This window comes from Fukomys damarensis, unplaced genomic scaffold, assembly GCF_012274545.1.
Source record: "Fukomys damarensis isolate Sample0158 unplaced genomic scaffold, DMR_v1.0_HiC HiC_scaffold_118, whole genome shotgun sequence".
In the NCBI taxonomy this organism is placed as follows: Eukaryota; Metazoa; Chordata; class Mammalia; order Rodentia; family Bathyergidae; genus Fukomys; species Fukomys damarensis.
This window is the reverse complement of record NW_022901030.1, coordinates 64,427-78,863: the sequence shown is the minus strand read 5'-3', so window position 1 is coordinate 78,863 and position 14,437 is coordinate 64,427. Positions and strand designations below refer to the sequence as shown.

Sequence of the window (14,437 nt, the reverse complement as noted above, 5' to 3'; positions counted from 1 at the left end):
AATAGCATATATTGTTATTTCTAATGTAGTACTTAAATTTGTTTTAAAATTATTTACCCAAAGAAAAGTTAATCCATTGATACACAATTATAAAATGTGGAAAGGCTTACATATGAACATAGACTAAAATGCAAATAAAATGTTGCCTTGGGGATATTAAGATCAGAGTTCTCCAATTCTGAGTAGAAAATGTTTTAAATCATTGGATTTTAAAGTTATTCAACTAAACTGGAGTAAACAAATTCATTTATAAATCTTTTCTATAAAGGTAGCTTTCAAATTAACAGTTTTAAACTTGGAAAGTCAGGAACTTACCTGCTACGCGTAGCTGTTTTGTAGCTGAACACCAGGTAGACAGCTTGCTATTATATGTATAAGGTCTAATTTGGGAATTAATTCCCTAAAGCTACATTCCCCAGGCTTTCATGGTCTGCAAACATGTGATTAATTATATTTATACTTCTGTATTTCCCTTGTGTAAACATGAACTTCTTTACCAAAGCTGAGCTTTGATTCTTTATCATTGTCACTGTATAATCTGTCATAAAGAAAACTGCAAATTAATCTGATACTGAAAACTATAATATTGCATACGTGTTTTATTCTTTAAACTATAGTCAATATCATCCTTGTCCAGTGTAAAGCAGGATTCTATGAGATCATTTACCCACGAATCATTCCCAACTCTTAACTAATTTTTAATTGCTTCCATTTTTAAAATATTTTCCTCGCATCTCCAATGGACTACTCCATTTCATGAAATGTTAGAGATAGAGTTTATATACTGTCAGTTAAATCCCACATGATTAAAGCAAGCAATTACTAATTTTAATGTAATCTCAAGCTTGGAAACAAGCACCACTCTCTTCTTCGAGAACATTTTCATCATCTCAGTGAAATAAACTTTCTTAATATTGGTCATTCCTCTTAATTTTCTCTTCTCAGTTCCTGGCACACTTTATTCTACTTTCTCACTTTATACATTTACTTATTCTGGAAATCAAATACAGACAGAAATATTTCATGTGTGCCATTTTGTGTTGACTGTTCTCTAAGCATGATATTTTCAAAATGTCTTCCTTTTGTGGTGAGTTTCAAAATCTCATGTCATTTCATGGCTGAATAATATCTCATTTTACGGACATAGTACATAGCTTTCATACATTCATAATCTGATGTTTATCTAAGCTTTTCCTACTTTTTGCTTTCATAAATAAAAATCCATGGGCACCAATAGCAATAGAAGGTTAAAGCCAGTTTTTGCAGCCAGAATGGGCATTTTTCTACTCACCAATTTGTGTCTGTCACACAACTCAGATTTTATTACCATAGCACATTCTTTACTTGAGTGCTTTTAATTTTGAATGTGTCAAATATATTCATAGCAGAGCTTTGTATTGAGTTTCAATCTTTATAAATAAGATCTGTGTGTTCTCTTTCCCAACAATCTCTAGTAAAACAGTTTACAAAGGTAACTACTTGCTACAGTGTTGATGATTTTAGTCTCTTTAGGATGGACAACAGTAAACAGAGAGTAGAGATGTTGGGATTGGGAATTTTTTTCCCAATAAAATAGTTGAAATGTTCAAGGAGGACTCATTACTTCAGACATTCAAAATTAACAATTTTTCTCAGAAAAGAGAGTTCTGTATTTTATTTAAAAATTCATTTACTACTCTCTCTCTCTCTCTCTATCTATCTATCTATCATCTATCTATCTATCTATCTATCTATATATATATACATACATTTTTTTTTCAGTACTGAGGATTGAATTCAGGACATTGCACTTGTGAGGCAGTTGAGGGGCCACTGAGCTAAACCTCCGGCCCTCTCCTTATGAATTCTTTGTAAACTAGAGAATTACAGGAAGGTAGAGCTTATGATTTTGTTTGTTTCATTATTTTGACAATTTTTTTACAAATTTCATTTTATTTTATCCCACACCTGCCTTAGTCAGTGCAGAGACTCCTCAAAAAACTAGGATTTAGAGGTCTCATTTGATTAAACTATTCCCCTGCTGGGTATCTTCCCTAAAGAATTAAGATAATCATACCACAGCGATACCTGCACATCCATGTTTACAGACGCACAGTTTGTAATAGCTAAAACTTGGAAACAGCCCACTTGCCCATCAACTGGAGAGTGGATAAAAATGTGTGCATGTTTTTTTTTAATAGAATACTAAACATCTGCAAAGAATGAGAAACTAGACTCATTTATAGCTCAATGGATATACATTGTCTATACTTTCAAGTATTCACTTTCAAGTGAAATAAATAGGATTGTCTTGATGTCATGACCTTAATTTTTATTGAAAGGTAAGTAAATGAATAATATCATATGTAAAACTTATTTTTGAAGTGGACATGCAGCCCAGGAGTCATCGGGGAAATACTGTGCACTGTCTAACACTAACACAATGCACAAGATGACGGAGGATTCACGCACTGATGGTGAGCATGCGTGCCTCTTACACACACACACAAACACACACATTCATAGATCGCTGACCCCTGTTCCCCACAGAGATAAATTTGTCTACCCAAAGAAAGGCATAAGAATTTCACAGTGATATTATTGGTGATGGGAAAAGGGAAGACAACCGTAGAACTACCTACAAAGAAGAAGATTAATGACATTCTTGCACAAATGCTGCACAACAACAAGAAGCAATTTACTGCATCACGTGCAGGAGCACACACAGTTTGCAGTAAGACGACAAGATTTGAAATAAGATCCGGGCGTGGAATAATGAGAAATGCACTCAGTAGGGTCTTTTCGATTTCAGGATGACTGAAACTCCACAGAGTGAATCCATTCAAGGAGATACAGTTTTTCCCTTTTATTCTTTTTTATTGTATGTTCTGCAGTGCTAAAATGTGGCAAAAAGATTGATGCAGAGAATTTTTAACTCTTATTTCAGTCAAAAAGCAGAAAAGATTTATGCTGTTCTTTTCGTGTCTGCCAGCAGCTTCTGGTGCGTTCGCGAAGTCCCTGAGATGATCCCGCTTAGCAGCAGCAAGCTTTGCTTCAGGTCCCAGCTTTAGGGGTTTCAGCCGCTGTCTTTGCTGCTTTGTGTAGGCTTTGCTGGGTGTCCCAGCAGGGCGGCTACGCACGGCACAGGATGCTGCTGACCGTGCTGGACCTGGGAAGGAAGCAAGGACAGGAAAAAACGGTGTCAATAACCAGCGAGGGATGCGTCCTCACCTGCCTGGGAGACTACCAGCCACTGCACCTCTCAACACGGCCCAGGCTTCCAGGGGCTCCCCGGGTGCGGCACAAACGTCCAGCACAGGATCCTCGGCGTGACACTTCCCACTGCGCACGAGGGACAGATGGCTGCGGTCACGACTGTGACATCCCCACGACACAGGGCTTGAGGTCAGCGTGTTGAAAGGGTGGTGCTCAAATAGATTTAGTCTTCTGAATCTCGTTCTACCTGTCTGCCGTCATTGCTCTCTCTATTTCAGATTTAAAAGGGCAAGAACTACAGTCTCACTTTATATACACACCTTACGTGACTCAGCGTCTGTCTTTTCGTACTTGGTCCGGGACCTTAATGTGGTTCCAAGTCACTCTTGACCTTTGCACACTTCCTTCCTTCCTTCCTTCCTTCCTTCCTTCCTTCCTTCCTTCCTTCCTCCCTCTCTTTCTTTCTCTCTTCTTTCTTTCTTTTTTCTTTCTCTTCATCCTGAGCCACATTCCTCCTCCCTATCTATCTATCTATCTATCTATCTATCTATCTATCTATCTATCTAGAGTCAGCCTCATCCTAATGTTCAAAATAGCCTAGGTTGGGCTAGAACTTGCCACTCTCCAGGCTGAACTTCCCAGAGTGCTGGAGCTGGAGGTGTGAACCCCACACCCACTTGCCTGGGGCTTTGATTCTATCCCAAAGCATTTTACTTTGAGAATTGTCACAGGTGCAGTAAGGAACATAAGGGGCCCCTGCCTGAAGCTTCTGTGACTGTAATGGATAATTACGGAAGCCAGTGTGTCTTATGTTGGCCTCCAAATGTACAGATATTCCCAGTTCATTCCGTGCTTGAGTCATCAAAAAACCAGACATTATAACAAAGGAAAGTATCAAGGAAATACCGGATGGATGTTGCCCATTCTCAGGAAATCATTACTCATGTCTCTGTAGATTCTTTATCATTCCTTCACAGTCAAGATTTTAGATGGTAGTGTGTGTGCAGGTATATTGAGTTTTTGTGTATGTGAGACTCAAATTGTACCCTCAGGGAATGTTTCTACTACATCAACATCCTATAAGTACTCAGAAATATTGTGTTATCTTTCACTATTCTTTCTTTTTCTGTTCTGTGTGCCCCAGACATGATATAAGAGCTTTGGGAAAAAAGGCAGGGCAGCCTTGGATCAAAAAATGGTTACTTTCTCACATTGGAGATAATGACTAAAGAAAAAAAGGATTTATAGTGATTTAAGTGAAATGATTATAAATAATAAAGAGAAACATTTAACTAAGGTGAAGATAAGGGATGAGAAAAGAAAAGAAGAGAGAGAGAGAGACACTTACCAGGGCCTTTCAAATTTCCTTTGGATCCTAAAATGTCAATATCACTTTTATTTCCAAACATAATGGACCTATCTACCTCAATGCACCTCACGATTTCTCTAATTGCCAAGACACTTGGCTAACATCCCTTGCTCTCCCCTACATGCCTGTATTAGGCCTCAGACTTAATATCTCTAGGAAAGACTTTCTCCTCCACACTAAATGGTACATTGTCGCAGGATTACAGCCACACTCTCTTTACCTCAGTATTGCGGAAAGCTTTATTGTGAATTGATTGCTCATTTTAATTAAGTTTTATTCCTTCTCTTACAAGATGAGATTCACTGGTAAATAAACTACATTTGCCATGAAACATACAGTTTCAAAAGCCAATAAATAAACACTTAATGAACCGCAGTACAATTGAGATGGAGTGAGAACATGGAAAATTCAACTGTGGCACAACTGAGAAAATCAGGAAAACATACCAAAGGGAATACTGCATATGAATTCCTGATAATAATGGACCCGGGCACATGGGGAGTTCTGCAACCCTGAATGAGGTTAAATGCTTATTTCAGTAAGTTCACTGTGTGTCACAAATCACTATCCACAATGCAATGTAATTTTTCAAAACAACAGACATTGCTTGTGATTTACCTCTAGATGTAATGCTAGATATAATGCAAGGATTTAAAACCACTTCTTGTTTCTCAGCTTTTGCAGGGCCTCCTTCACGTCCTTGTTCCTCAGGCTGTAGATCAATGGGTTCAGCGTGGGAATCACCAGGGTGTAAAACAGTGAGGTCATTTTGTCCTCGTCTAGGGAGTAGGAAGAACTGGGCCGGAAGTATGTGAAGAGCAGAGTTCCCTGGAAAATGGAAACCACAGTGAGGTGGGAGGCGCAGGTGGAGAAAGCTTTGAACCTTCCCTCAGCAGAACGGATCTTGATGACAGACAAGATAATATGAAAATAAGAGACAAGGACTCCTGAGATGGTGCTCAGTTCTATGAATCCAAAAAACGGTGAATAAAGCCAGCTCATTGACCTCTATGTCAGAACAGGAAAGGAGATAAAGCGGAGGTAAATCACAGAAGAAGTGATTGATCTCATTAGACCCGCAGAAACACAGGCGGAAAGCCAGTGTGGTGTGGATCAGAGCATCTGTCAGCCCCACCAGGTAAACCCCAGCCACCAGCAGGGAGCACAGCCTGCTGGACATGTGGGCTGTGTACAGCAGGGGGCTGCTGATGGCCTTGTACCGGTCAAAGGCCATCACCGCCAGCAGCAGACACTCTGAGTCTGCAAAGACACAGAAGGTCAGAAACTGCAGAGCGCAGCCCATGAAAGGGATTGACTTCTTCTGGGCCACCAAGTCCACCAGCATCTTGGGCCCAATTGCTGTGGAGTAGCAGAGGTCACAGAAAGCGAGGTGGCTGAGGAAGAAGTACATGGGGGTGTGCAGGTGGGGATCCACTATGATTAAAGTCACCATCCCGAGGTTTGCCAGGAGATTGAAGAGGTAAACCAGGAGAAACGCAGTGAAAAGGGTCACTTTGATATCTGCGTTATCTGTAATTCCCAGGAAAACGAACTCATTCAAGGCAGAACAGTTTCCCGTGTCCATTCTTCTTCTTGTCTAAATGTAAAAAGTGAGAGGTCCTGTGAAATCTTCTGTACATTGCTAGGTAGGTAAAGCACAACACCGTTTGCTTCTGTATTTTTTTATCCTCACTTATATCGGATGCTTTTGAGATCATTGATGTAAAATCATCAATGCAAAAAGCAGTTGAGAAATTATGAGTGAAATCTAAATATATATCAGAATATATGTGCCTTTTCCTGTCTTCTCTAATTTCTCTGGATCTTTTACTGTCCTAAATTCAGCTAACATACACTTAATGATTGAAATCTCAGTAAATCTTCCAAATAATTTGAAGGAAACACAATTTTTAGGGAAATTACATCATGAGAAATACAGTTCAGTTCTTGCTGTTTCTTAAAGTTATCAACATAGGAAAAATTATACATTTTATAATCTTCAAAAATTCATTTAGATTATAAAAGACCATTTGTTAATTGTAGAAATAATGGCACTACCGACAATAAAGATAAGTTTTATTGGGCCGGGAATTTAGTCCAGCATTTCTGTGGCCTGCCTTGAAAGGGCAAGGACTGGAGTTCAATCCCCAGTACAAAAACAAAACAACAAAAAAAATATTATCATTCTACTATTCTAGCTCTTTAGTATTTGATAAGACACGAAATTAAAAGTATTGTATTTTTCCTAAAAATATGATTTTTTTAGCAATGCTCATTGCTTAATATAGAAGAATTTGGGAGCATAAGGTTAGTCTTCTGGTCACTCAGAAAGAAATGTTAAAATGCAAGTGGGAGAACACATTGAAATCCATATACTTGCATTATATCACAGTCTATGAATGCATTTAATGCATATAAGCAAATTATATTTATAAAAAATTGAAAACAAGATGAAATACAATTTTAAGTTCAGAGATGTGTAGTTTCTCTTCCTGGAGTGTATGAACAGTCACGAATATGTTATATATTTTCCTGTGCATGAATCTTACTTGAAATATGAGAAGTGGACTATGAGAGGTGAATACCTGTGATATTTTCGTTTGATTTTTTGATTGGGTAATTTTGTCATATGGTATATGTGGACTTAAATTTTTACATACTGTTATTTGTAATGTGACACTTCAATTGTATATTGTTGGAAAATCTGAAATATATGGACCTATTTACACAATGATAAAATGAATAAAATCTGCAGATGAACCCAGATTAACGAAAAATAAGGAAACTGAGATTTTTTTGGATTTCAATAAATTCAGTAAGTGACTCCTTTCTGAGGAGAAATTACCAGTTTTGAAAATTAGATTTCAGAATATGTTCTACTAAACAATCTGACACTAAATCATCAAGTTATGCTTTCTTTTTTCCCCTGCTCTTTTTCTTTCCCTTTTTTGTTTTTGCATTATTTGTTATATTTGAAAACCCAAAAACTTACCTGAGATGAACGATGCTTTGATAGCTGCACATCAGTCAGAGTGTTTTATTCTAACAGGAACCTTTGGGAGTGAAGTCTCCTAAACTACTTTTATTAGGTTTCCACGTTCTGCAAACCTATAATTAATTGTGCCACTGGGTCCGTATTTTCCCCTGTGAATACAGGAACCACTGAAGCACAGGGGGAGCTTACCTCTTGGATATAGTTCCCAACTCATGTCTGTCAGAGTGACGCTCTCAATTAATGTTATACCACATGATACGTACAATACCTGCACATTTTCTGTATAAAATGTCACCTGTCTCATGCTTATCTACTGGAGCAGAATGTAATGAAACATCCCCCAAAGAATCTTTACCAATGCTTTCCCATCTTTATTTGTTTTACAAGTGTTCAGCATATTTTTTCCAAATCTCTAAACGATTACTACCTTGTGATGATATTGGGATTGAGATATAATACATGAATTACAAAGTTCACAGCGAACACTTCTTTGGTGTGTAGAGTGGTCACAGGCTGGAGAATGACCAGGACTGTCTACTTGTAGAACACTTTCCTCAGCTCAAAAAGGACATCCAGAGTAGAAGAGAGTCCTCCCTCTCCTTTTGCGCAGTGCCTAGTTAACTCTAGGCTGCTTTCTGACTCTAGGTCTTTGTCTATTCTGCAGTTCAGTACTCACAGAATGCCACAGTATTTGCTTTCTTGGGTGACTACTTCCATTACCATGCTTTACATTCTCTTCAAGGAATAAATGATACGTTGTTTTCCATGGATACAATTCATCGTACGTGTCCATTCACCAGTTAAAGAGCTTGCAGATTGTCTCCACTTTTTAGCTCCTAGGAATAACAGAGCCGTGGATACCCCTTCATGCCCTGCGAACACCACAGTGCTCACACAATCTTGTCACATCCCCATCCCTAATCACTTGTCACCTTTCCTCCTTTCACTAATGTTATGACTGTGCCACATTCACTACATTCAGTGGAAATAAATGAAAGATTGTGCTAACTATGCTTAATTGATTTCTATAAGAAGTTCTTCAGGAATAATATTGGTGCACACAGTTTTTGTATTTTGATTCAATCATTTGTTGTCCCTCTTGCTCTCAGTTACTGTCACTGACACTGCTATTAATCTCATTGAGTAACTATTTCATCATGCTCTTGCTTTCTATTTTCATCTTATAATTTGATGAGCCATAATAGCAGATACAGAGTATTTTAATTTAAAATTCACATATGATATGCCTTTGCCAAAACTTCTGTATTTTTTAAAAGTGGTAAAATATAGCAAAAGTCACTATTGCTTAGGTAATCACCCTCAAATGTCTAGTGGAGGAAAAATTGCTGTTGTAGTTATAGTAGATTTTTGATTAAAGGGACAAATATGTTTATCTTCAGAGATCCAGTTTTCATCGCACAGTATATGTTATTTTTATAAAGTAAAACGTGTTCTGCTTGCAAGTTCTCTTTTAAATTTGGAGAATGATTTTTAAAACTTCACTAGTGAAGCTACTACAAAGTACTCCTCTAAATTGTTAAGATTAACAAAAGAACCATGAATATGAGTTTCTTGATCAAGGCCCCCATGTTTAGTTTTGTCCAAAGAGCTCCACCGGAAAAGAAACTGACATATCTTTTATCACTAATTGCTCTCTCTGATGCTCAAACATTTGTTTCCTTCATGAGAAAGCAAAAGTAGGCACAGACTGTAGTGGGGAATCTAGCTCAGTGGTTCTGCTACCTACCTTGGAATCTCAAGGACCCAAGTCTGATTCTTAGTATCAAAAAAAAAAAAAAAAAAAAAAAAAAGAGAGAGAAGAGGTCTAAGTCAGGTGTGGTGGCACATGCCTATAATCCCAGCATTCAGGAGGCTGAGGCAGAAGGATCTCTGTGAGTTCGAGGCCAGCCTAGGCTACATAGTGAGTTCCAGGACAGGCTCAACTACATACTGACAGCATGTCTCAAAAAAAATAAATAAATAAAAAAGAAAAAGAAAAAGCGGGCCCAGACTGAGAAACTGCTCATGAATGCCCAGCATAAGGGAAGAAACAGGGTCTTTGGAAAGGTGGGTGTGACTTTAAGTCCAGGCAGCTGAAGTTTGTCTGAAGTTGTTCTGACTTTCTGAGCTCAAATTCGGTATCAATGACTTAAAAGTAACAGCGAGATTTCACATGCACCCAAGGTGCATGAGGATACGATATTTATGTACTTAGCTCAAGTATGACAATTGTATTGTACAGAAAATAAGGAAACCCCACCTTCATCTTTAGGTTTTTAGTTTCATGAGTATTTGGCATTATGTTTCTCTTTATTTGGAGAGGAATTGAGCCAGGGTTGCAGATGGTGACACAAAGACCTCAGCCATGACGTTGAAGATGAAGCATTCTGTACCTGTAAATATGGAGGAAAAGCTGCATGGAAATTTCTGAGCACACCCATAACATGAATATTACTTGTTCACTGATAACAAATTGATAAGCATTTTGGGGACAGAGAGGAATAATTTCAATCTACAAAGGCTAGGGTACTAACATTCATAGCTGTGAAAGAGTCAGGAAGTGTCGGGGGTGAGCATGTCTTTACAGTAGAAAGTGTAGGGCATATCTTAAGATACTCAAACAAACTTCCAAAACTAATAAACCAATTGTTACTATATCTTTGGATTCTGTCTCAATTCCTGAGCTGAAATAAGCACTCAATCGATATCACCTGACTCTATAATGTTTGTAAAAACATTCATTATAAACTGAGTTCTAATCCAAAGAAATTGCTATGTTGTCACCGCATGGATTATACATTATGATTACAGAAGAATAATTAGCTGCAAATTATTTTATTTTACAGAAATTCATGGTGTTCACTCTGAATATTCCTTCAGTCATTGCTTGGAGAAACTCAAATTATTACGTGAAATTAAAGAATTTTAAATTTCTCTCAAAAAACAGATAATTTTATCTTGACCTTGAATGATGGACATGAAATTATATAAAAGTAATAAGCAAGCAAATTATGCAGTTATGAGACTGGTATTGCCTCAGGGACCACAAAAGAATTTTTACAAGTTTCTGGCTCAATCCCTCATTTTTGTAATAAGTTTTATGACATTCCGTATTCCAAGGGCTTTGTTTATCTCATTTAGTCACTAATTCCTTCTATGACCAGGGCACAGGAAAGACTCTGGTTGACCGGGAGGCTGAGCAGTCCTGCAAGGTCTTCCCTGACCTCATCACCGCAGAGAATTCAGTAAGAAGCAGGGCTATTGGGAGACAGAGGTGATATTGGTTTGTTTTGTTTCGTTTTTCTTGATACTGGGATTGAACTCAGGACTTTACACTTCCCTGACATGAAAGGTACAAGAGACTACAACTCCGCCTTAGAATTTCTCACAGTTATGTGTGTTTTAAAATGAACAATTTATTTAGAAATACAAAGCATTGTTATAGGTTAGCAACAATTATAAAAAGATTATACAGTGAAATTATTTTGTAGACTCTATTTAGTATAAGAAATTATCCATCTGATTATGAAGCCTAATAAATCTGACATCCTATAGGGGCACTGGCTGTCCGAGATTTAGGACAGCAAATGGCTTAGATCCAATATGGGTACAAAGGTGTCCAAAAACTGCTTGTGTGGATCTGTTTACAGCTCCCCTGGGCTGAGACCCAGCAGAATCCCCTGCCACAGTTCACACCCTAGACAGAATCAGGGCCGGTGTTGCATTTTGCAGGCGGCCAAGCGGGAGCGTCCTCTCCTGTCCAGGTGAGGCACAGACTCTCCTGTGCCCACCGCGGCTGACTGGATGATGCTGGCTCCACCAGCTATGGGAATGCGCTGTACTCCGAGCAGTCACGGAAACCTTCCTTTAATGGGCGAAAGCTTCATAAGCGCCCCACAGGGAGACGGACCAGGCATCGGATTCCCTTCTGTCAGGACAGCACCCCAAATTAGCCAGCGCAGCGAGCCGCGTGCTGGGCACCACCTCCCACCTTCTTCCTCTCCTCTCATGGACCGGGTCTGACTGGAGCCCGCGCTGGCCTCAGACTTGGGACCCCCAGCCTGGGCAGCCAGGGGACCGCGAGGAGGTAGCGCTCTGCTCCACATTTGCATCTTCCTTTCTCCTTGCTCTTTTTTCCTCCCCAGGGCCAGAGCTTAGGCCTTTTCCCTTCTCTTCCTAGGGCTCCTGGGAGCAGCTGGGGCCGACCTGCATAATCTCCCCAGGGCGAGGCTTAAAGCGCGCCTCAGATCTGCAGCACCCTTGGTCCGCAGTGCAGCCGGTTCAGGGGTGCCGGGGCTGAGGCCGTGGGCTGCAGATTCCAGCACCTGGGCAGGGCCAGACTCCCACAGCATTCGCTTGTCTTGCTGCAATGTGGAACCAGTGGGCACTAATAAATACAATATAAAAAGCAGTCTTCTTACTTTTATGAAGAAAACAAAACAAAATCTCATAACAAGGATGGTAGAGAGCAACAACAGTGAATATAATAAGTATGACGACCTTAGAAGATTGGCGAAAGTTCACTCAGAGTGCAATACATAGAGATGTACACATAAACGTGCACAAAGACAAAGTGAAGAAAGAAGAAACAGACAGAACTTTCCTTTCAATGAACAAAAGCACTAGTAGTATAAATAGAGCAATTTATCCTGTCTTAAAATTCTTTACAAACCACAGAATAGATAATTTTGGAAATTATTTAAAATTCTCTCTACTCCCTATGCATCTGTTTCCAATGACGGTACCTTATTAATATTTCATGGAAGAGCACCCATACGATGTTGCAGCTTATGTGTCTGACTTATTTCACTTCTTATGTTCTTTGTTTGCCTACAAATGCCTCCTTTTATCTTTCTTCATGGCGGAGCAGTACTCCACGGCTTATACATACCGCTTTTCTTTACCCACTCTTGTGCTTGTGTCGGTGTAGGCTACTTCCGAGATCCTTACCCATCGTGTTGCTATAGATGTGGGTAAACAAGTCCTCCTGTAATGTGAGGGGCAGATATGTAGAAGGGGAACATTTTGGTCAAATGGAATTTCTCTTACTAGTTTTGGAAGAACCTCTACACTCATTTCCATAGTGCGTCGGCTAGTTTACATCCCTTTAGACTGCACCCCTACGTGATGTAATTATCATTCCCGAGGAGCCCTATGACACTGCACTTGGCATCGCTTGGTAAATCTCTCATCACTCACACTCTCTGTGTTTGTGTCTAGTGATAATTTTGCAGGTCTCATCTCTTTATTTCAAAGATTATCTTAAAGTATGGATACTTTATAAGGTTGCTAAAATGAATTGCATTATTGAAATGTAAAAAATGAGAACATGCAAACAAGTAGTTTTACTTTCCAAGTTAAATATTAAAGATTATCACTTTCACTCTATCGTTATACCAATGAATTGAAATATAAAGCTTTCCCAATTCTTATCTACCCTAGGTATGAGTCTTTACCCAAAAATGACCCCATATGTTAGTAAGTAAAAGTACCTTAGTACTATCCCACTAACTAAATGTTCAGGGAAAAAAAATACCTGGCATTTAACTGCTGAATACTTTCTTGACAAGAGAAGATGAAAATTCATCTATCTGAACTTGTTGATCAGCCATGTACCCACAACACTGTACATATTATAAATTTTATAAATTAATAAACTTCACTTCATAAATTTCAGAAAACACCCAGGAATGTAAGCATTTCCTCCATAGTGCCTGTCTTTATCATCACAGTGCTCACTAGCATGGCCTTCCTCAGCCTCCAGATGCCAAACTCTTCATGCACATAAAGCACCGTGATAAAATTGTTGTGAAGAAAACATATGAATAAAATGTCATATTGTAGAAAATGCAAATGGGTAAAGAAAAGAGAAAAACAACGAAGTTCAGCAGGAAGCTGAGATGGCCCTTGTCACCGGCCTTGCACACCTGTGACAGTCAGAGTTGGAGCCAGGGATTGGAATAACTGTCCAGGGAAACCCCACAGTAAAAGGGACAGGAAGGGGCTCACGGTTTGAGACCCTCGTGTCTGAAGGTGGACATTCAGGATTCTACGGAGTTCGCTCACTTTCCTCAATCCTGCCAGTTTAAAAATTACACAGTTTTATACACTTTAGCTAATTTTACAAGAAATAATTTTAGGTAAACTAATTGCAGTCAATCTATGAGAACTTCTGTAATCCTGGAAAGAATTTCCAAAATGTTCACATTTCCATTTCTGTATAGGTATAAACATGTCTGCTGATTTGGGTTGTGTTTAAGAGATTAGATAATTAAAAAGAGATTAATTGGTGCCTTACTAGAACAGAGGAAAATATACCTAAAATGTAAAACCAGGAGTGCTGCCTCATATCACGTATCCTCCCAGGAAATTATTAGTCATAGGGATAAGTGATGTGATCTTTCCTTCTGATATCAGTAGAAAAGAACTACCTAGTCCTGTATGGTTATTTAAATAAATTCTAATGATGATTCAGCCAAAGCTCTACATTTATTTAGGGTTCATTTGGTTGTCTACTCACTATAAGCATTAGTTGTTTAATTACTTGATTGCTAGCTACTATTATATGCTCTGTAGATTCAAAGAAAATGTCAGAACATACAACTACTACATGAATATTTAGGAAAATAACATCGGTTAAATTTAACCCACAAGACATAAGTATGAATTTGTATAATTATAAGGTAAAGTTGATGTGTGTTAACATTTAATTTACTATGTTTATGCATGGCTTACTGAAGATAGTTGAACCTGTCCACTGTACATCCAGACAAGGTACATTGGAAGCCAACATAAAAATCTAATGAACACAAATTAGCTTCTCAGAGGGAGACTGCAGAATGCTGAAATATTTCTCTGACAACTCTATGAGCAAAACA

General features: G+C 38.7%; 1 pseudogene; it reads right to left on the bottom strand.

Moving 5' to 3' along the window:
* Positions 1–5,215: 5,215 nt before the first annotated feature.
* Positions 5,216–6,152, bottom strand: LOC104877127 (annotated as a pseudogene).
* Between the last annotated feature and the right edge of the window lie 8,285 nt (positions 6,153–14,437).